At 36.6% G+C, this 22634-nt stretch overlaps 1 protein-coding gene across 9 annotated transcripts in view; it reads right to left on the bottom strand.

Moving 5' to 3' along the window:
- Positions 1–22634, bottom strand: part of Peak1 (pseudopodium enriched atypical kinase 1) — a 301634-nt gene that overhangs the window by 169085 nt on the left and 109915 nt on the right. For 7 of the 9 annotated variants that reach the window (XM_087210267.1, XM_087210268.1, XM_021250057.2 and 4 more), the window contains exon 2: positions 18170–18251. The exons of the other annotated variants lie outside the window; for them this stretch is intronic. The gene's annotated coding sequence lies outside the window, so the exon portion shown is untranslated. The remainder of the gene's footprint in view (positions 1–18169; positions 18252–22634) is intronic. 9 annotated transcript variants of the gene reach the window in all.

Genomic DNA, 22634 nt, shown 5'->3' with positions numbered 1-22634 from the left:
AACATATTGGAATCGATGGGACACAATGAAAGCGGTCTTACGAGGGAAATTCATAGCAGTGAATACACATATTAGGAAAACAGAACGAGCCCAATTGAATGACCTGATGCTGAACCTCAAGCTTCTAGAAAAAGAAGAGAAGGACAGGGCTGGGGATTTAGCTCAGTGGTTTCACTGCCTGCTGCGCAAGCACAAGGACCCGAGTTCGATCCCTGGTACCAAAAAAAAAAGAAGAGAAGGACAAACCCAAAGCTCATACAAGGGAGGAAATTATAAAGATCAGAGGAGAAATCAATGCAATGGAGACTAAGAGAACAATACAAAAAAATCAATGAAGCCAAGAGTTGGTTCTTCAAAAGAATAAACAAAACTGACAAACCCTTAGCCAACCTTATCACAAAAAGGAAAGAAAAGGCCCAAATCCATGCAATTAGGAATGAAGAGGGTGAAATTACAACAGACCCAGCAGAAATCCAGAGGATCATCAATACGTACACTTCAAGAACCTATATGCCAATAAGATGGAAAACACAGAAGAAATGGACAGATTCCTAGATACCTATAAATTACCAAAGTTGAAAGAAGACCTAAAAATTCTAAACAACCCAATATCAACCAATAAAATTGAAAATGTAATTAAAAACTTACCAACTAAGAAACGCCCAAGCCCTGATGGCTTCAGTGTTGAATTCTACAAGATCTTTACAGAGGAACTACGGCCACTACTGTTTAAAGTCTTCAATGAAATTGAAGGGAAGCAATACTCCCAAATTCATTCCTGGAAGTAAGCATCATCTTGATCCCCAAAGTAGAGAAAGACCCAACCGAAAAAGAGAACTATAGGTCAATCTCACTAATGAACATAGATGCAAAAATCCTTAATAAGATACTGGCAAATAGAATGCAGAAGATCGTAAAGAAGATCATATACCCTGACCAAGTGGGATTCATCCTAGGGATGCAGGGATGGTTCAACATACACAAATCAATCAATGTAATACATTATATCAATAGAGCCAAGGACAAAAACCACATGATTATCTCTATAGATGCAGAAAAAGCATTTGACAAAATCCAACATGCATTTATTATAAAAACCCTACAAAAAAATTGGAATAGATGGTCTCTACCTCAATCTGATAAAAGCCATCTAGGAAAAACTAACAGCCAATATCATACTAAAAGTGTCAAAAACTGAAATCCTTCACACTAAAATCTGGAATAAGACAAGGATGTCCACTATCACCACTCTTGTTCAATATAGTTCTGGAAACATTAGCCAAGGCAATTAGACAAGAGAAAGAAATAAAAGGAATAAAGATAGGAAATGAAGAAGTCAAATTGTCATTATTTGCAGATGACATGATACTCTATATAGAAGACCCTAAAAATGCCACCAAAAGTCTTCTAGACTTCATAACCAAATTCAGTAGAGTAGCTGGATACAAGTTCAACACACAAAAATCAATAGCTTTCCTCTACACCAATGACAGGCTCACTGAGAGAGAAATAGGGCCAACAATTCCTTTCACAATACCATCCAAAAAACGGAAATACCTAGGAATCAACCTAACAAAAGAAATCAAAGACCTTTTCCCTGAAAACTATAGCACTCTGAAAAGAGAGATTGAAGATGATATCAGAAAATGGAAAGACATCCCCTGCTCCTGGGTAGGAAGGATCAACATAGTGAAAATGGCCATACTTCCAAAACTGCTTTATAGATTCAGTGCAATCCCAATTGAAATCCCAGCAGCATACTTCACGGACCTTGAGAAAACAATCCAAAAATTCATTTGGAACAAGAAGAGACCCAGAATAGCAAAAGCAATTCTAAGTAACAGAGACATGGCAGGGTGGTATCACAATCCCCAACCTGAAACTATACTACAAAGCTACTGTAATAAAAACAGCATGATACTGGCAAAGAAACAGACCAGAAGACCAGTGGAATAGATTAGAAGATGCTGAAACAACCCCAGACACACTCAGCCATCTCATCTTCAATAAAGGAGCCAAACACCCTCACTGGAGGAAAGATAGCCTATTTAATAAATGGTGCTGGAAAAACTGGGTTTCAACTTGTCAAAGATTAAATCTAGACCTATAGGGCCAGGGATTTAGCTCAGTGGTGTCGTCACCTGCCTTGCAAGTGCAAAGTCCCGAGTTCAATCCCCGGTACCAAAAAAACAAAAAACAAAACTAGACCCTTATCTTTCACCATGTACTAAACTAAAATCAAAATGGATTAAAGATCTAAATATTAAAATAGAAACGCTGAATCAGCTGGAACAGAAGTTAGATAGAACTCTTGAAGACAGTGGTGTAGGAAAAGATTTTATGAACAAAACCTCAGTTGCCTGTGAACTAGCACAAACAATCAACAAATGGGATCTCTTCTTATCAAAAGCTTCTGCACAGCAAGAGAAACCACCAGCAATGTGAAGAGACAACCCACAATGTGGGAAAAAATCTTCACCTACTGTTCCTCAGACAAAGACCTACAATCTCAAATCTATAAAGAACTTAAAAAGATCAGAACTCTCTAATTTAAAGACCCAATCCAAAAATGGACCTCTGAAATGAACAGACATTTCTCAAAGAAGTAGAAATAGGAAATAAATATATGAAAAAATGTTCAACATCACTGGTCATTCAAGAGATGCAAATGAAAACAATGCTGAGATTCCACCTCACTCCAGAAAGAATGGTTGCTATCATGAAATCAACCAATAACAAATGCTGGTGGAGGTGTGGGGAAAGAGGAACCCTGCTCCACTGTTGGTGGGAGTATAGACTGGTGCAACCACTATGGAAATCAGTATGGAGATACCTCAAACAACTAGGACTGGAAGTCCCATTTGACCTAGCTATTTCCCTGCTGGCTATTTTCCCCAAAGAATTCAAAGAATCATACCACAGTGATATATGTGCACACATGTTCATAGCAGCACAATTTGTAATAGCTAAAACTTGGAAGCAGCCCAATTGCCCATCAACAGGAGAATGGATAAAGAAAATGTGGTTTTTTAATAAAACGGAGTACTATTCATCCATAAAAAATGAGAAATTAGAGACATGTACAGCTAAATGGATGCACATTGAGGTGATACACTTAAGTGAAATAAACAGGACACACATGTATATATATCGAATAGTTTCTCTAGTGTGAGAAACTGAAAGTGTAAATAAGGAGTAAAAGGTATAATAGATAATGTGAAATACGAAGAAAAGGGGCAAAAAGGAAGGGGAAATGGAAATGGAAGGGGAGGGGAAAGGAAAGAAGGGAATGGAATTACTATGAGAAAATGAAACAATGGAAACAAAGTCTTTGTAAATAGGGAGGAATGGAGGGGTTGAAGGGAGGGCAGGGGAATGGGGAAAAATAAGAACCAAGAGAGATTATGTAAAGGTGTAAATTTCCAACGATGAATGTCATTATATTGTATACCTAAAATGTACCAATGATTAAAATGAATAATTGATAATGCAAAATAGGAAGAAAAGGTCCAAAGGGGTAGAGGAAGTGGGAGGGCTAGGGGATAGGAAAGAAGGGAAAGGAAAAATTATGAGAAATGAAAAAAAGGAAACAAAGACTTTATAAATATGGAAGGGTAGAGGGGTTGAAGGGAGGGCAGGGAATGGGGAAAAAATAAGAACCTAAATACATCAGGTAAAGGTACAAGTTCCCAATGATAAATGTAAATGTATTGTATACCTAAAATGTACCAATAAAAGAATTTAAGGGGAAAAAAAAAAAGAATATAACATGGTTTACACAGCATTTAGTATTTTCCACAGCTTCTACTAGAGGTGCTTCCTGGGCAGCATCCTCTGTGGATGGGGGTGGGAGCTGCTGGGTGACCACTGCAGTGATGGAATAATTCTACCTCAACGTGGTTGCAGTGTAGTATCAGTTTTCTGGTTTTGATATTATTCTGTAGTTACATTAAGATGTAATACATAACTAATAAAGGAAACTGGGTGAGTTGGTTTTTATGTACTGTGCTTTGCAACTTCTTACAAATTTATACTTATGACAAAGTAAAAGGTTTAAAATAGAATTAACTTTGTGAAGTCTTTATCTGCTCATTATCAGGGTCTACTATAAGTAAATTTTTTCCTTTTCTCTAAAATAATCATAGCATCTTTATTCTTCTTTTTTTTTTTGGTACTGGGGGTCAAACTCGGGTCCTTGCCTTTTGAGACAGGCAGCATAACCACTGAGCTAAATCCCCGGCCTGACATCTTTATTCTTAATAGCTGAAAGCTAAGACAGAAGAGGTCAAACTGAGTAAGAGCATGTTATGGCTTGTGTTTAAATGTCCCCCAAAGCCTCATGTGGTCTTAGGTTGGGCTTTTTCAAAGGTGACTGGATCTACTGCATGTGAAGCTGGGATTGATTCATGGTGCAGTGCTAGGCCCAAGGACACTAAGATTAAGAGTGTGAGTGCTACCCACCCTAGGTAGTCTGAATAAGATAAAAGGGTCAGAAAAATGCTGTTCTCTTGTTGCTTTTGCTACCTTGTGGATGCCATGAACTGTTGTTCTCCTCTGAGGTGCCCCTCTGCCATGTGCCCCTCTGCTTTGGATCCAGCCAACTACGGACTGAAACCTCTAAGAACTGTAAGCTAAATAAACCTTGCCTCCTTTAAATTTGGATGTCATGTATTTTGTCTCAGCAATGATAGAAAAGTAATGAAGACAGGGTACATATGTATGATTCCAACAATATGACATCCCGGAAAAGGCAAAAATATGGAAACAATAAGCAGATCAGCAAGTTGCCAGAGGTTGGAAAGCAGGGAAGGATGAATGAGCAGGACACAGAGGAATCTGGGGGCAGGGAACAAACATATATGGTACTGTAATGGTATGTATGCATCTCAACAAGAATGAGCCCTCCTGCAAACTATGGATCTGGGATGAAAATGTCTCACTGTAGGTTTATCATGCACACCATTCTGCCGGAGGATGTAGATAATGGGGGAGGCTGTACCCTCATGTGAACAGGGCTATCTCTATACCTTTCCCTTAATTTTGTTGTGAACTTAAAATTGCTTTAAGATACCCTAAAAAAGGAAGAAATAACTAAATGTCCGCTACAAGGTAAATAAACAAACTGTGTCACAGTCACACAACAGTGCACGACTTGGCAGTTAAAAGAATGGAACACTAAATTCACAATCTAGATGAATCTCAAAAATATTAACTTGAGAGAAAGAAGTTCCTCTCAAAAGAGAATATATTGTATACTTCCATTTGTACAGCATTCCAGAATAGGCAAAACTAGAGAGGTGGAGGACCCAGCAGTATGTGGCAGGCTTAGGGTAGCAAGAGATTTTGACCAAAGCAGGGAAATCCTGAAGAAGTTTTCTGAGGCAATGGAACTATGTCTTTTGCCTATAATGTAGTTACATTAGTTTGTGTTAAAGCTCACAGAACTTATCTTTCAAAGTTAATTTACTATGTGTAAGTTAAAAAAAATAATAGCCATAGTAAAGACCATTTCCCATCAAATATTTTAAAGTTCTTCCCCCCACACCCCCAACAGGATCTCGCTATATAGCCCAGGCTGGCCTCAAACTCAAAATTGTTCTGCCTCAGTCTCCTGAGTGCTGGAATTATAGGTGTGTGCCACCACCCTTAGCTCATCTTCAATTATTTAATAGAGGGAGAGTATTCTAGTCTTACTTTTGTCACTATCTATGATGCTTGCATAAGTAATGTAACCACTCACCCTGCATTTCTCTTTGTAAAATCAAAGGGGACAATCAAATGATTTCTGAAGCCTCTTCCTATTCTGAAACTTGCTCTGATTCTACACTTCTGTTAAATTTTTACTTCAGGACGAAAAAAAGAATACAATACTTTTCTATGAGCTTAAATGGATCCTATAAACTTGCTCCACACAGTACTGCTGGCTTTCAACGTTCCCTGCCCTTGGTTTTGTCATCTTTTTATGGGCGTGATCATTTGTCCTTGGTTATGGACTCTGAGTCAATGATCCCTGGAAGGTGCTATTTCCTCTTTGGAATAATCAGGCCTCACACTGTGATCCTGGGCAAGATCTCTATTCCGTTTATCACATCAGACCTTTTCTAGATTTTTTCCTATGTTAAAAAAAGAGTGTGGATCAGCATTCCTGTGAGCAAAATGGTATCTACTACTATTAATTTTATAAGATATACGATATTTACATTCCTGGTGAGGAAAAAGCCATTTTTATTAGATTCACTTTATTGTTTATGTCTGGATAATCTGGAGTCCCCAGTTCTTTTGAAATCATTCACTATTCTATAGAAAATCTGCATATTAGCACCATTTCAGAGTTTTCAGATTACCAAATCATATATTGAAATGTTCTATTTATATAGAATACCAATATTAGTAAGACACATCACACAATTTTACATACAAACTCACCGTCTTCAATGAAAACAAACTGCAATTAGGGGCCTTTCGTTTTCTGTTTGTTTCTTTTTGGCTTCTGAAGATATGTTTTCCATTAAAAAAAATCAAGAGCAAATGATTATCTACCTCAATAATACTCTCAATTTCATATGACAGAATAATTTTTGAAAATCATCCTGCCGGACATGGTGGTTCACACCTGTAATGCAATAATTAGGAGGCTGAGGCAGGAGGATTCCAAGTTTCAGACTAGCCTGCATCACATAGCAAGGTCCAGGCTACCCTGGACCCACAACAAGATCCTATCTCAAAAAGAAAGGTACAAAGGTAAGGAAGAAGGGGAAATCATCATCCAATTTTCTCACTTAGAGAAATATGAAAAAGAAGTGGCACATACATATGCCCCAAAAATTCAAGTAATAGTTTTCTCTGATAAATTCAAGAAACTGGGCAACTAGCGATGGACTGATCTTTAAAACTGTAGTCCAGGGCCGGGGATTTAGCTCAGTGGTTTCGCTGCCTGCTGCACAAGCACAAGGACCTGAGTTCGATCCCTGGTACCAAAAAAAAAAATGTAGTCCAAAAGATCCTGTAATTCTCCTTTACTGCCTTCATTTCTATTACTGAAAATATAAATCAAGCCATTTAATTCTTTGAAATATAATACACTAACATATAAAATGAAGTTCTGTGCAACATTTAATCATTTGATGGTTAAGTAGCACCTGAAAGAGGAAATGTAATCAAGATTTTCCTATAATTTCATTACCATGTCAAACTTTAAAAGAACCTGCTAGGATGGATGCTATAAGTCAAATTTATTTTATTTCCTGGGTGTTTAGACCACACAAAAGCATGCACACATGTATATTCATATAAATCAATACCTCTGTATTTTTCCCTTACTGCCATCCTTAGGTTTATTGAAGATGAAAACAAAAAGGATCTGAGAGTACTTCAAATTTCCACATACCTAATGAGAACTGAAATCACTTTTAGAAAGTACCTGGCATAGGGGGCTGGGGATTTAGCTCAGTGGTTCCACCGCCTGCCTCACAAGTGCGAGGATCTGAGTTCAATCCCCAGTACCAAAAAAAAAAGGATCTTGAAAGTACCTGGCATAGAAACCAGGTTACATAGAAATAAATCTATATCAATACTAAATAAGTCCAATCTCCAGATAGGGTACTTTATTTAATGTTACCAGGTTTGTCATGAGATTGGTCGGGGGGCGGGGGGCTTAGTGTTTCAATAAGTTCTTCACAGAAATAAGCAGTTTTAAAAATTAAAAGGCTTTATCTACTGAAACCATGCCTTCTGAATCACAAGGCCACACATGCACCAGAGGTGCACCAGTCTGGAATCCTGGCTGACTTGCAGCTGACTCTCGGTCAGGAATTCTTTAACTCTCAAGCCAAACAAGGAAAACACAAATCAGAGGAAAAAGCCCAGTCATCTTTAAAAAATTTTAAGCCCTCAGCTAAATGTAACAATTTTATTAAGGCCACTAAATCACATCTGGCCAATGAGAAGTGCACAGTAGTCCTTAAAATTGACTGTATCATGGATAAATAAGACACAATTGTACTACGATAGGTACAATTTAGTGAAATTGTTTATGTCATCTGTTAGAAGTTTCTTGGAAACTAGCTCCTGAGTTATCTCAAAACAAAGACTGAAAACCAACTACTGTGAAGAACCCTTTCATTTTTTACCTTAAATCAGTGGTGAGAAAACCCTTGTACATACAAAGCTGAGAATTAAAAAACAGCTCTTAGCACCATGACAGATTAGGAGCAAGCAGCATTGATAGGAGGGTCACAGATGTTCACCCAGGTCAACATGAACGTGCCAGAAGGCAGACCAACCACTGTAATACAACTTGAACAAGCTGCTGACCAGACGAAACCCAGAAATGTTAGTAATTAAAATAAAAAATAAGGCCCTTCACTTGCAATTTTAGCAAGAGCAATGAGGCAAGAGAAAGAAATAAAAGGGATACAAATAGGAAAGGAAGATGTCAAATTATCCCTATTTGCGGATATGATTCTTTATGTACAAGACCCAAGAAACTCCACCAGAAAACTTTCAGATCTCATAAAAAAAAAAATTTTAGGAAAGTGGCAGTGTATTACAGTTTTCTAGAGGAACAAAATCAATAGAAAATATATGCATAATTATGCAAAGGGATTTATCAGATAGGTGCGACTTACTAGGTAAGATTAGAGGCAGAAGAATCCACAGTGACCATCTGCACTCTGGGGACCCAGAGGATCCAAGAAGATGGAAACCACAGAACAAGAGGGATCAAAGATGCAGGCTTGTCCAAGGTCAAAGGCCTAGATACGCCCTGGAGGTTTAAGGGTGTGAATCTCAATTGGGGGAATAAAGAAACAGGGGACTGATGCCCAAAGGCAAAAGGGAAGACTGGGAGCACCTACAAACTGGGAACACTCTTTTTTCTCCTTTTATCCTGCCCAGGCCGCAAGTCTACTGGTTGGTGTTCTTCATATCTGTGGTGGGTCTTCTCCTCTGTTCACTGGCCTACATCTCAATCATCTACCTACACACCCAGAACTGTGCTCCACTCATCTGCTAGGCATTTCTTAATCTATTCAAGTTGGCATATTATGATTAACATCACAAGCAACCTAATGAAAGAGATGAAAGACCTCTACAATCAAAATTATAGAACATTGAAGAAATAAACTGAGCAAGCCATTAAAAAAATGGAAAGACTTCCCTTGTTCATGGATGGGCAGAACTAATATTATTATATATTACCAAAAGCAATCTATAGATTTGATGAAATTCCAATTAAAATATGAACAACATTCTTCACAGAGCAAGAAAAAAAAATTCTAAAATTCATATGAAATCAGAGAAGACCCAGAATAACCAAAGCAATCCTGAGCAAAAAGAGCAAAGCTGAAGGCATCATAATACCAGATTGTAAGTTATACTTCAAAGCCAAAAACAACATGATATTGGCATGAAAACAGATATGAAGATCAATGAAATAAAACAGAAGAGACAGAAACAGCACTATGTACCTACAGCTATCTGATTTGGGGGGGGGGGGTACCAGGGATCAAACTCGGGACCTTGTGCTTGTGAGGCAGGCAGCGGAACCACTGAGCTAAATCCCTGGCCCTGGCTATCTGATTTTTGACAAAGGGGACAAAAACATACACTGGAGAAAAAAGAGCCTCTTTAACAAATGGTGCTGGGAAAACTGGGTATCCATATACAGAAGACCAAAATGAGATCCCTATCTCTTACCCTGTTACAGAACCAAATCAAAATGGATCAAACACCTGGATATAAAGCCAGAAACTTTGACACTGCTAAAAGATAACACAGGAGAAACACCTGAAGCACTGGAAAAGACTACCTGAACAGGACTCCAATGGCACAAGAAATAATGTCAAGAATCAACAAGTGAAATTACACCAATTTAAAAAGTTTCTGTGCTGTGCTTGCTTCAGCAGCACATATACTAAAAAGTTTCTGTGCAGCAAAGGAAACAGTGAAAAGACAATCTACAGAAGGGGGAAGAACCTTTCCGAGGTACTATTTTGATAGAGGATTAATATCGAGAATATCTAAAGGACTTTAAAAAAATTAACCCACAAAAACGTGGCAAATGAAATGAATAGACACTTCTCAGAAGAAGTCCAAATGACCAATAAATATGTTTTAAAACATTTAACATTGTCAGCCACTAGGGAAATGCAAGTCAAAACTAGGATACTATCTCACCCCAGTCAGAATCATTAAGAATACAAAAAACAGGGCCAGGAATTTAGCTCAGTGGTTTCGTTGCCTGCTGCGCAAGCGTGAGAAGCTGAGTTCGATTCCCAGTACCAAAAAAAAAAAGAATGAATATAAAAAACAAACCAGGCACAGTGGTGGATGCCTGTAATCCCAGCACTCAGGAGGCTGAGGCAGGAGGATCACCACAAGTGTGAGTCCAGCCTGGCTACACAGTGAGTTTGAGGTTAGCCCAAACTACATAGTGAGACCTTGTCTCAAAAATCAGAAAAGAAAGAGAGAGGAGAGAAAGAGAGAGAAAGAAAGAGAGAAGGAAGGAAGGAAAGAGAGAGAGAGAGAAAGAAAAAAGAAAGAAAGAAAGAGAAAGAGAAAGAGAGAAAGAGAGAGAGAAAGAGAGAAAGAGAGAGAAAGAGAGAAAGAGAGAAAGAAAGGGGAGAGAAACAGAGAATATGCTGGCAAGGGAAAAGAGCCCTTCTACCTTGATGTTGGGAATCTCAACTAGTACAACCACATGGAAATCAGCACGGAGAGTCTCCAAAAAACTACAACTAGAAATATCACTTGATCCAGTTATACTACTCCTGGCTATATTCTGAAAATAAATGAAGACAGTATGCAATAGTGATAATTGCACAGCAGATATAGTGCACTAATTTATAGCAGCAAAAGTCACCATAGCTAAGCTGTGGAAACAGCCTAGGTTCCCATCAATAGATGAATGGGTAAAGAAAATGTGGTGTATATACACAATGGAATATAATTTAGCTATATGAAGAGTTAAGTCATGTCATTTGCAGGAAGTGGGTGGAACTAGACACTATCACGTTAAGTAAAATAGAGACTCAAGTTAAATGTTACATGTTTTCTCTTTTATGAGAAACCAAATAAGAAAATAAAAGAAAGGAAAGGAAGGGATAGTCAACCTGTATGTATAAATCTATTGTGAACAAGTGTTTTCATTTCTCTTAAGTAAAAACTTAAGAACAGAACTGTTGGTTCTTAACAGTAATACAAGAAATTTCTATATTGTTTCCCAAAATGGTTTCATCATTTTATGTTCGCATTAGCAGTATTAGTTCTAACTGGTTCACACCTAAGCTGACATTCGTTCTTTTAAAACTTTTAACTTCATCTCCCTACTGAGTGTAAAATACGATCTTGTTATTGTACTGATTAGTATTTTTCGGATTCTAGTGTTGCACACCTTTCCTTGCGCTGTCCTATTTATCATCTTCTTCAGTATACTTTTTAATTGGGTTGGCTATTAATGAGCTGTAAGAGTCCTTTATATATTCTGGTCTTAGAGTATATGTATTATAAATATGGTCTGTTTAAGGACTACTTTTCATTTTTTCTTACAATGTCATTTAAAGTTCTAAATTTTGATAGAATCTCATTTATCAATTTCTTTCTTTTATACATCAAGTTGTTTGTATCCTAGGAAATTCTTGCCTACCCTAAATTCATGAACATTTTCCCTTATAATTTCTTCTTAAAGTTTTATAGTTTTAGGCTTTTATATTTAGGTTCATAGATCCTTTCAAGTTATTTTTACGTATGGAAATAAAGGGTTGAGGTTAATTTTTTATACACGGATACCAGGTGTTCTAGTGCCATTTGCTGAAAACACTATCTTTTCCTCTGCTCTTGAGTTCATGTTTTATAAAATGTTAAATAATCTTTCAAAAACTCAGTGGACCATATATGTGTGGTTCTATTTCTAGATTCTCTGTTTTATTCCATTGATCTATATGTCTTTCCTTACACCAACACTTACTTGATTACTATAGCTTTAGAGGAAGTCTTAAAATTAGGTAATGAATGTCTTCCAACACTGTTTTTTTTTCTTTTTACTTTTCCAGGTCCTTTGTACTCCTACATAACTTTTAAATTTCAATATCCAATTCTTCATTTATAGTAAGTATACACAGACCTGCATTTTTATATATACCTTGTGTTTTCTAATCCTGCTAAATTCAAATACAAGTTCTAGGGGCTCCTAGAGATTTCTTAGTATTTTCTCTGTAGATGATCATTTCATCTACATATAAAGATTTTACTTCTACCTTGCCAATCCTATCCTAATTGTGTCATTTTATTGCCAGACTATTTTGGTTTGGGCCTGTTTCAAAGTTTAATGGACAGATGAAGAGTAGGTATATCTGCCTTTGTTCCCCACCTTAGGGAGAAAGCATTGTATCTTTTCCATTCATATAAGGCATTTTTGCTGAAAGTATGGAGTACATGGCTTATCTGTTGAGAAGGTTCTGTTCTACTTCTAGTCTTCTGATAGCTTTTACGATGAACAGCTGTAGAATTTAGTCCAATATTTTTTCTGTAACTACTGATAGGATCATATGGCTTTTTCCTTTCCTCTGTTAAAATGATGACTTTTGGGGGTGGATCTTCCAATGCAGAACCAACACTGCCATCCCTATAATAAAACTACTTACTACATACTGCCAGATCCAACTTCTAATAATTTGTTTTGTTAAACAAATTTTTATCTATGTTCATCCTTTTTTCTTCTATTATCTTTATCCAGTTTTAGGATTAGCACAATGTTGAGTTCCTAGAATGAGGGGAGAAGTGTTCCTCCTTTCTTCTGCTTTAAATATTTGATATAATTTATCAGGTAAAATGTATATGAGCCTGTTGTTGTCATATAGGTAGGTTTTTAAGTTAGGAATATACTTTCTTTAATATGTGCTATTCAAATTTTGTATTTCCTCCAGAGTTAGTTTCATTAATTTGTCTTCCAAGGTACTTCTTAGAAGTTGTCAAATTTATTTCAAAACAGATTTTTGTAATATGCTTTCTATATCCTTTTCAATTCTGTAAAACCTGTGGTAATGTCCTCCAAATTTTGATACTGTCATTTTAAAAATGTATAATTGATATTGTGTAATAGGAAGAAAAGGTCTAAAGGAGTAGGGGAAGTGGGAGGGGTAGGGGAAAGGAAAGAAGGGAATAGAAAAAATATGAGAAAAGGGGAAAAAAATGGAAACAAAGTCTTTGCAAATAGCAAAGGGTAGGGGCCGGGGATTTAGCTCAGTGGTTCCACCGCCTGTCTCGCAAGCACAAGGACCCGAGTTTGATCCCCAGTACCAAAAAAAAAAAAACATAGCAAAGGGTGGAGGGGATGAAGGGAGGGCAGGGGAAAGGGAAAAAAAATAAAAACCAAGATACATCATGTAAAGGTACAAGATCCCAATGATGAATGTAACTGCATTTTATACCTAAAATGTACCAATAAGCTTAATAGAAAAAAAAAGAGAGAGAGAAACCACCAACAGAGCTAAGAGACAACCTACAATGTGGGAAACAATTTTTAACAGCTATTCCTCAGACACACTTGTTCTAGATGTATACTATCTAGAATATATAAAACTCGAAAAAACAGACCCCCCCCCAAATATAAAGACCCAGTTCAAAAATGGGCATCTGAAATGAACAGACATTTCTCAGGCAAAGAAGTAAAAGCAGCAAATAAACATATGAAAAAATGTTCGCCATCACTAGTCACTGGAGAGATGCAGATGAAAACGCTGAGATTCCACCTCACTCCACAAAGAATGGCTGCTATCAAGAAATCAACCAATAACAAATGCTGGCGGGATTGTGGGGAGAAAGGAACCCTTCTCCATTGTTGATGAGAGTGCAGACTGGTGCAATAACTGGGGAAGTCAATATGGAGAAATCGCAAACAACTAGGATTAGAAGTCCCACTTGACCCAGCTATTCCTCCGCTGGGTATCTTCCCAAAAGAATTAAAAGAATCATATCACAGCGATATATGGTCACTCATGTTTACAGTGGCACAGTTTGTAATAGCTAAAGCTTGGAAACAGCCCAAGTGCCCATCAACTGGAGACTGGATAAAGAATATGTGGGTAAAGATTGAGGCCATACTCTTAAGTGAAATAAATAGGACACACATGTGTAAATATAGAACAGTTTCTCTGGTGTGAAAAACTAAAAGTGTAAATAAGAATCAATATGTATAATTGATACTGTGAAATAGGAAGAAAGGATCTAAAGGAGTAGGGGAAATGCGAGGGGTACAGGATAGGAAAGAAAGAAAAAGAAAAAATATGAGAAAAGAAAAAACATCGAAACAAAGTCTTTGTAAACAGGGAAGGGTGGAGGGGGTGAAGGGAGGCCAGGGGAATGGGGAAAAAAAATAAGAACCAAGATACGTCATGTAAGAGTATAAGATCCCAATGATGAATGTAACTGTATTGTATACCTAAAATGTACCAATAAACTTAATGGGGAAAAAAAAAAGAAAGGACACAATGTATTTTTCTTCTCTAGTTTCAGTCAAATTTTATAATGTTTTCGAATTTTGTACTATACCAACTCTATCCTTCATTATTTGATCAGAACCATCTGAGAGAACCTTCCTTAATTCATTAGAGTAGATGTACTTTATCATCTTTAAAAAAATTTTAATATAGTAAATAAATTAGACATTCTGTCAATGATTGAATTTTCTTATTTGCAGAGAAAGCACCATCCTATCACTTACTGTAGAAAATCAATTATTTTTAAAGAAAGAACAATTTGGGGACCAAAAAAGTAAAAGAAAGACTGCTCATGTCTACATACAACTTTAAGATAATTTTCTTTCCAATTAAAAACTATATATTACTTATAGAAAGCTATCAAGCTAAAGCAATTTGTTGTTCCACACAGCAAGACCAGTGGCATGGAAATGGGCAATGTTTCCAAGCAGTACCTCTACAACTAAACAGCGCAAATGCAGTGGACCCTCAAGTTACGACTGGCGTGACATACAAACAACTTGGGTTAATTAGGTTAATGGAAGATTCATCTGCCACTAGTTATCTGTAGTGTGTACCCAGGTAAACATCCAAATCTCAGCTGTACTGACTTACAACCAACTTGAGTTACAACCAGCCCTCAGGAAACAATCGAGTTTGTAAGTCAAGGGTCCACTGTACAAGGAAAATTCACATCAATAAAAGGCATGAATTCATTCTGAGTTTCTCACACTTATGATTCCTTTGTTTTTAGGGTATCCTTTTGAATTAGCCCTTTTAAGTTCTCCTTAGCTCAACTACAGTTTATAAATATTTCATTATAAAGTATGGTCTCCTTGAATTACTTGGTAAGGAAAAAGAAACCCAAATATTACACTATTGATAAACACAAGGATAGTAATAATTAGGCTTATTCCAAATCTAGAAATAAATAAAAATTAAAATTAAATAGGTTAGGTGGCCGGAGATTTAGCTCAGTGGTTCTGCTGCCTGCCTCGCAAGTGCAAGGTCCCGAGTTCGATACCCGGTACCAAAAAAAAAATTAAATAGGCCAGGGGATGTAGCTCAGTGGCAGAGCACCTGCCTGGCAAGTGTGAGGTCCTGATTTCCATCCCCGGTACAAAAAAAAATTAAATTAATGTGAAGACCCTAGTTTTTTTTACTTCCTTACCTCTTTGTTTCTGCCATTTACACAGCTGTAGTCATTACTATTTTCATCATAGGAAAATGTTATTTCTCCTGCTTAGATATGTTTATAAATCACTGACTTCTCACTTCTTACACATATCATCACAAAGTGTAATTAGTCCCATCAAAGCAAGAAAACATGGTAAACTTTTGGTTGACAGTCAGAGTCACCTAATTTAGGCACAGCTATGTGACTCTGAGCCAATTCAATTTGGTCACATGTATAACTAAAATTATAATATTTAACCCATCTGTTACGATTTGGGTCTAGATGTCCCCCCAAAGCCTCATGTAGTCGTAGTTTCGGTTTTTTCAGAGGTGGCTGAAGTTAGAGTGTGTGGTTGATTCATGGTGCAATTCTAAACTCAAGGGCACTAGGATTAAGGGTTTGAGTACCACCCACCCTAAGTAGTCTGAATAAGATAAAAGGGGCAGGAAAACTCTGTTAAGGTTCCTTGTTGCTTTTGCTACCTTTGGTCCACTATGAACTGCTGCCTGTCTGCCATTCCACCCTACCTTGGAGCCAGCTGATTATACACTGAAACTGCTACAGTGAGCCAAATAAATCTTTCCCCATTTAACTTTTAGTGTTGGATATTTTGTCTCAGCAACAAGGGAAAAGGAACTAAGACACCATCAGCATGAGATAAGGCTTGCAGGAGATGAGTGGATGTGAGGGAGCTTTGAAATGTGTAGAGTGCTCTGCCATAAAGAAGAATGAACTTCATTTATAGTTAAATGGATAGGCCTCGAGACCACATTCTTAAGTGAAAATAAATCGAATACACATGTTTAAATGCTGCATTGTTTCTCTGGTGTTGAGAAACTGAAAGTGGAAATGACTAAAATGTGTAATAGATATTGGGAAATGGGAATAAAATATTCAAATGGGAAGGGGAACAAGGGAGGTGGGAAGAAGGGAGGAAGGATGGAAGGGACAAGAAAAAAAGTGAAAATAGAAGGAAAAACTGGAAACAAAGCTTTTGTACATAGGGAGGGGAAGGGGCTTAAGGGAGAGAGAACATGGGGAAAAGGTGGGATGTGCCATGTACAGATGCAAATTCCCTCTCATGAGTATCATCATCATGTATGCCTAAAATGTACCAATAAATGTTTTGCTATTAATAATGTGTAGAGTACTATACAAATGTGAGGGACTCAGTTTCCTCATCTGGCACATGAGAGGATTCAATTAAATAATCTCTGAAGACCTCCCATTTCCAAAATTTTTTTGATATTTACATTTGAAGTACATTTAAAAATATGATAGGATAATTTTAGTTTCTGGCTCTTAAGAGACTGAGAGAACACTTAACCTATCCTCATGCTACAAAATGAGCATGCAAGCAAGGTAAGAGACTTGTGTAGCATCCATGTCAGTGGAAAAGTGGGAGTTGACAGGACTAATCCCTGACTACCACCTCAAAGTCCTTCCTATCATCTGCAGCTATGGCTGCCATAGTCACTATTCTGTGAATTTAAAATCTCTATTCAAATAGAATTATGCCATTTAAACAATTACTTTTACAAATTGTCAAAATGAAAAGCTTATTAAGGAGATGTAAATATTATTTTGGTGAGATGATCCAACAACTAATAGCCAAATTAAAAGTATTTACAAATGATACTAATAGCCGCAGGTACTCAGACTGAACTGTCCAGCTGTTTGTTCACTTTCTGATATTAAATGTTAAGTCAATGGGCATAAGCTAAACTCTATTTAATCTTTGCTAATAAAGAGTTTTGATTCTGCTTTTGTTACTAACTAGCTATGTGATCTTGAGGAATTTAGTTTTCTGTTTTAAAGAGGAAGGATAATACCAACTTTGTCATCTGGCTAAATTAAATGAGTTAGCTCTCACCTCAAGGCCTTAAAATGTAAGTACTTGGATGAGTTAGTTCCTTTCTTTAATATATACTTTAGGAAAATATAGAATGCTTTTCCTTTTTGTTTACTTCCTCAAAAAGTTTCCTTAAGTGGGCCAGGGATTTAGCTCAGTGATTCTGCCACCTGCCATGCAAGCACAAGGTCCCTAGTTTGAGCCCCAGTACCAAAAAAAAAAAGTTTCCTTAAGTTATACATATATATATGTATAGGTCCTGGTCCTCAACTTTGGTAACCAACAGTTACATAACAAACTATACTAAATAAAATGAGAGGCACTGTGACATAATAAAAGGCAAATATTTTTTGCAGTCATCAGATATGTTTGAATCCGAGCTTAATTGTTTTAAGAGCTTGACCTTCAGCAATTTACCAAACTTCACTAAGCTTCTCATCTTAAAATGAGAGTATTATCTAGCTTTTTATCATTTGTCTTTCTTATTCACAATTAGGGTACAAATACTTTGAAAAGGACAAGTCTTCTTTATCTTTGTCTCCTCCAAAGGACTTTGGCAAGGTTTAAAATGAGAAGATTTGCTGCTGGAACAAAGCAAGATATTGATTAAAAAGGATTTAAGACTAGGAAGACACTTGTTACATTAAGGAAAGAAAATGTACAAACCTAGTTTAGCTGGCTCCATCTTTAGGCATTCTGTACTTGGTTCCTTTTCTTTCTTTACAAATGGACTTCAAATATTCTTTTCCTAAAAGAAGATCCCGAGTAGGGAATATGTATTAGCAAAGGAAATTTGAATCACTCTTTAAAACTGAGCATTCTTTAATTCTCCATGAGGCAAAATTAAACTTTTATGCTACTGGATAACCAAGAGGTGTTTTAGTTGATTAATAGAAAAAAATTATATGTTTAAAGATCAAAAAAATAACTACTTCCTTTAATATCAATACATTTTTTCCTTACTTCAAAATAAGACTTTGAAAGAATAGCAACACCTTTGTTAAAGATGACTTAACTACCCAGGGATTTCATGAAGTACTATAGCTAACTGCATTATACAAAGATGCTTCTGGAGCTACAGTTTCTTAATTTGGGGGATAGAAGGCGAGTGGTGAGTTATGCAAAACTATGGAAATCTGAAAAAAAAAATCTGTGAATTGCATTTTTTAAAAATGCACATACATGCATATTTTACATATAATTTTAGGTGAGTCATAAAACCAGACTTGTACCCTTGGATCTCTAAAACCTGTTAGTAAACTCCAAGTAGTTAATCTTTGTTCTTGAGTTTTTAAAAATGTATTAATCTAAAGGATTTTAGACCCTAAAGCAATTTAAGAATCATGTAATACAAACTTCTGATGAAAAAAAATGAAGACTAGTGACTGAGAAAGATGAAAAGAATTAAGTAAGGCCTCATTGCATTTAAGGACAGAGAAGTACCCAACCAGTAAGAGAACCGAATCAAATTTCCCCATAAGGTCAACATTGAACCTAACCATTTAATTTGATTCGGTTCTCCTCCAATTCTGTATGCAAACAGAATCGTACAAAGAATCAAGTTTGTGAATTGAGGTACCACTGTATACAGGAAGATGCAGAAGTTAGTATAAACCAATGACTTTGGATCAGAGTAATTTTCACAGAATAAGAGAATTTTAAATGGTTTCTCCTCTCATTCACCCTTTTGGTCTAAGCATATAATAGATTATCAGTGGTTATAAGAATTATCTTTGGAGTTACAGAGATGTGTGAAAAAGTTGATCAAGTTAATCTTTCTTATCCATAGGTTTTCAAACACAAAATGAAAAGAATAAAACCCGACCTTGTAGGATTATTTTAAGGATAAAATGAGAAAACATAAAAAAGTAACACAGTACCTAGTATATAGCAAATATTCAAGAAATTATATGAATTCAAAAATTCTTGCTAAGTCATAGAACAAAATATGAAAAATGCCCCAAAGTAAACGGAACGTTTTCTAGCTAAACAAAACAGATGGTAAAATTAAATACTTACTATCACTTAAGGCCACACAATATCATACTATTCAAGGTGTTACTAAGCAGACAAAAAGGAGAAAGCTGTTTCCTTTTAAGAGTAATTAGTCAGACACAGGACTTTTTCCTTCTCAATTTCTTTCTCACGTTCTTCTTTTTCTCTCTCCTTTTCGGGTTCAGAGTTTTGCCCAATGTCTGCACTACACTGGGACTGGGAGGACCTTCCAGTGAATCCTCCCAATCCTGGCCCTTCCTGTGAGCCTCAGACTCCTGTGTCTGCTTGTTTGCTAGATATTTCTGCCTGAAGGCAAAGCCTCAGTATGTTCAACCCTGAGTTGCTCACTTTTCCTAAAATCTGTTCCTATCAATAAGCAGCACCACAGTCACTTAACCATTAAAGTCAAAAGTCTGGTGATCATCCCACATTTTGCCAATTATCTTCAAGTTGTACTGCTTTCTACTTTTGGCACTTTTGAAATCTACATGTCCAACTCATTCCCTATTAACAGTATCCAAACCCAGGTTATTGTCTCCCAATATGACCAAATCAGTAGTCTAACTCATCTGTGTACCACTACTCTTATCCCATCTCAAATTTATTTACTATAATGCTGCCAAAATGATGCATATCAAGCACTAACACATGCCAAACCCTTCAATGGCAACTTACCACTCACAGAATACAGTCCAACCTCACTGACAAAATCAATGTCCACATATGACATACAAACTCTTTTTTAGCCTGGCCTAAGCTTATTTCTTCAGCTTCACTTTCTACCTCCTAGTTCATCACACCAGAGCAACACTGAACTATGTCAATCCCAGAACTGTCCAGCTGTTCTCTTTGTCAGTCTATCCTTACTGGCTTTTCACACAGGGGAAACTTACTTGTTCTTCAAGCAACAGGTCCAGCATTATCTGGAAATCCTGGCCAGAGCATATTTCTCTACCACACCAAGCTCGCTCGTTACAACAAGCACTTAGGAGATGTTTATTAAATGGAATAAGTATGAAACTAAGCAAACTAATGACAAAGCAATATGTGATTTACATAGGCAAAGCCAGAGAGGAAATAAAAGAAACATATTCAGGGGAAGCTGCAGAGACATCTGTACGACAAGGTTTGGAAGGATAATAAATGACAAACTCACAAATGTAGCTATCCTTACAAAGAAACTTTGATACTATAATCCAAGACTTTCAAACACTTTTCTCTGAAATTATATGGTACCGTTGCAATTTAGAGTCTACCCCGCATTTCCATCAGAAATGTTTCAGATAAGAGCATATTTTCATCATTTGATCACTTCTATGCATTCTTATAGGTTTGAGAAGATATCCCCAGTTAATCTGCACTTACTGAAGAACTTTACATAATACTCTCAAATTACAACATATTTCTATATTGCATAATTAATTGAATTGGAATAGGCAATATATCCTTTTACTGATGTTAAGGCCTAGTTAGTCTTACAACATAAGCTTTAATATTACAAAATCCAAATCAGCAGGGAAAAGTAAAACTAGGGTAAGCTAAATGTACAATTTACAAAGGATTTCAACTGCAAATATTTTGTTTTCTGAACGCAGTATAATTAAAGATATCAACCCTTAAACTTAAATAAATGAGCCACACTACAGAGGAATAGATCTATGAGATATTTCCACTTAAAAAGTGAAAATTAAGGCCATCTACCAAACATAAGAGGAAGCAAATGCTGTAATACTTTTTTTGTTTGCTTGCTTAATTGCTTTTGAGACAGGGTCTTGTCACGCTATCTAGGCTAGCTTCAAATTCTAAATCCTCCTGCAACAGCATCAGAGTAGCTGGGACTTCAGGCATGCACCAGGCTCTGCCCTCAGCTTATAGCCACTCTTAATGACACAAAAATTGCTGCTTGCAGTAAAGACAAAAAGCATTCATGGTAGCTAGGTAGAGTGGCTCATGCCTGTACTCCCAGCACTCTGGGAGGATCACAAGTTCCACCTTAGCCTGAATAACTTAGCAACAAAGTGAGACCCTGTTTCAAAATAAAAGGGTGAGGGGGCTGGGGATATACCTCAGTTTGAAGGCCCTGGGTCCAATTCCCAATACTGGTATGGGGGCAGGGGGGGCACATATTTCACTATAATATCTTAGAAGGTCATAGAATCAGGCAGAAGAGGATCAAATCAAAATGATATGCTAGACAAATAACTCAGTCATCCCAAATTGAGGCATCTCTGAATGTAAGTTTGTATCATTTTTGTGTTAAATATTTAACTGTATAGCTGTATAAGATAATACCCAACACACATCTATACCAAGGAGAAAGGTAATTAGAAAACAGGCATATACTGACAAGCACAGAATCACACTGGAGTACAAAAGTCACTGCATGGGGTTTTACATCTTCTTATCCTTTGCCCTGTAAATGCCAATTCCCTGCTTTCAGGTGTGCAGAAGGTAAAAGGTGAGATATAAAGCTGAATGCTATTTTCAACATAACATTGATGCTATGTCAGAAGGTAGGGGTAATTCTCATTCTCACATAATACCTGTCATTTTAAAACACCCCTACTGATATGAACTAATATTTGTGAATGAGAGGGTAAAAAATTCCTTTCAGTTGTTGCATACAAGCAAACTGACAGATATGAAGGCATATATGGTAGTCCTTGATTATCAAACCTTCTCACATATAAACACCATTATAAAAATTTTTCTGTGAGAAGAGGGACTAATACTGCAAATGTGCTAGGAAGAATAACATAAAGCATAAAAGAAACAGCAGCCCACCAATATAACATTGACAACATGCTTAAATGTGCTGCAGAAGATAGTTTAGATGCTGTCAGTCAATGTTACCTATGTTTCTTCAATATTCTATTTTAGGAAAAACCCTCTGACTTAGGGAATATGGAATCATACATCTGATCTACAACAGCAAATTGTTTTCATCTGGTATGTACTTATTCTTGACTAAGAGAGTCATATATGTCTTGTGATCATATCTGAAATATAAAGTAAAATGAATACCTGTAATGTATAAATGTAAAGATTACTTACAAAAGAGCAGAATATAGAGTCGGCCAAAAAATGTACACAGCAGGAAAAGAAAAACTTGCATAAATATTTTAATACTAAACTT

The sequence above is a fragment of the Heterocephalus glaber genome, unplaced genomic scaffold (genome assembly GCF_053883595.1).
Source record: "Heterocephalus glaber isolate CG9 unplaced genomic scaffold, H.glaber_assembly_v1.0 deba00001140, whole genome shotgun sequence".
Taxonomy (NCBI): Eukaryota; Metazoa; Chordata; class Mammalia; order Rodentia; family Bathyergidae; genus Heterocephalus; species Heterocephalus glaber.
The sequence above is the reverse complement of the archived record's forward strand: the minus strand, read 5'-3'. Positions and strand labels throughout refer to the sequence as shown.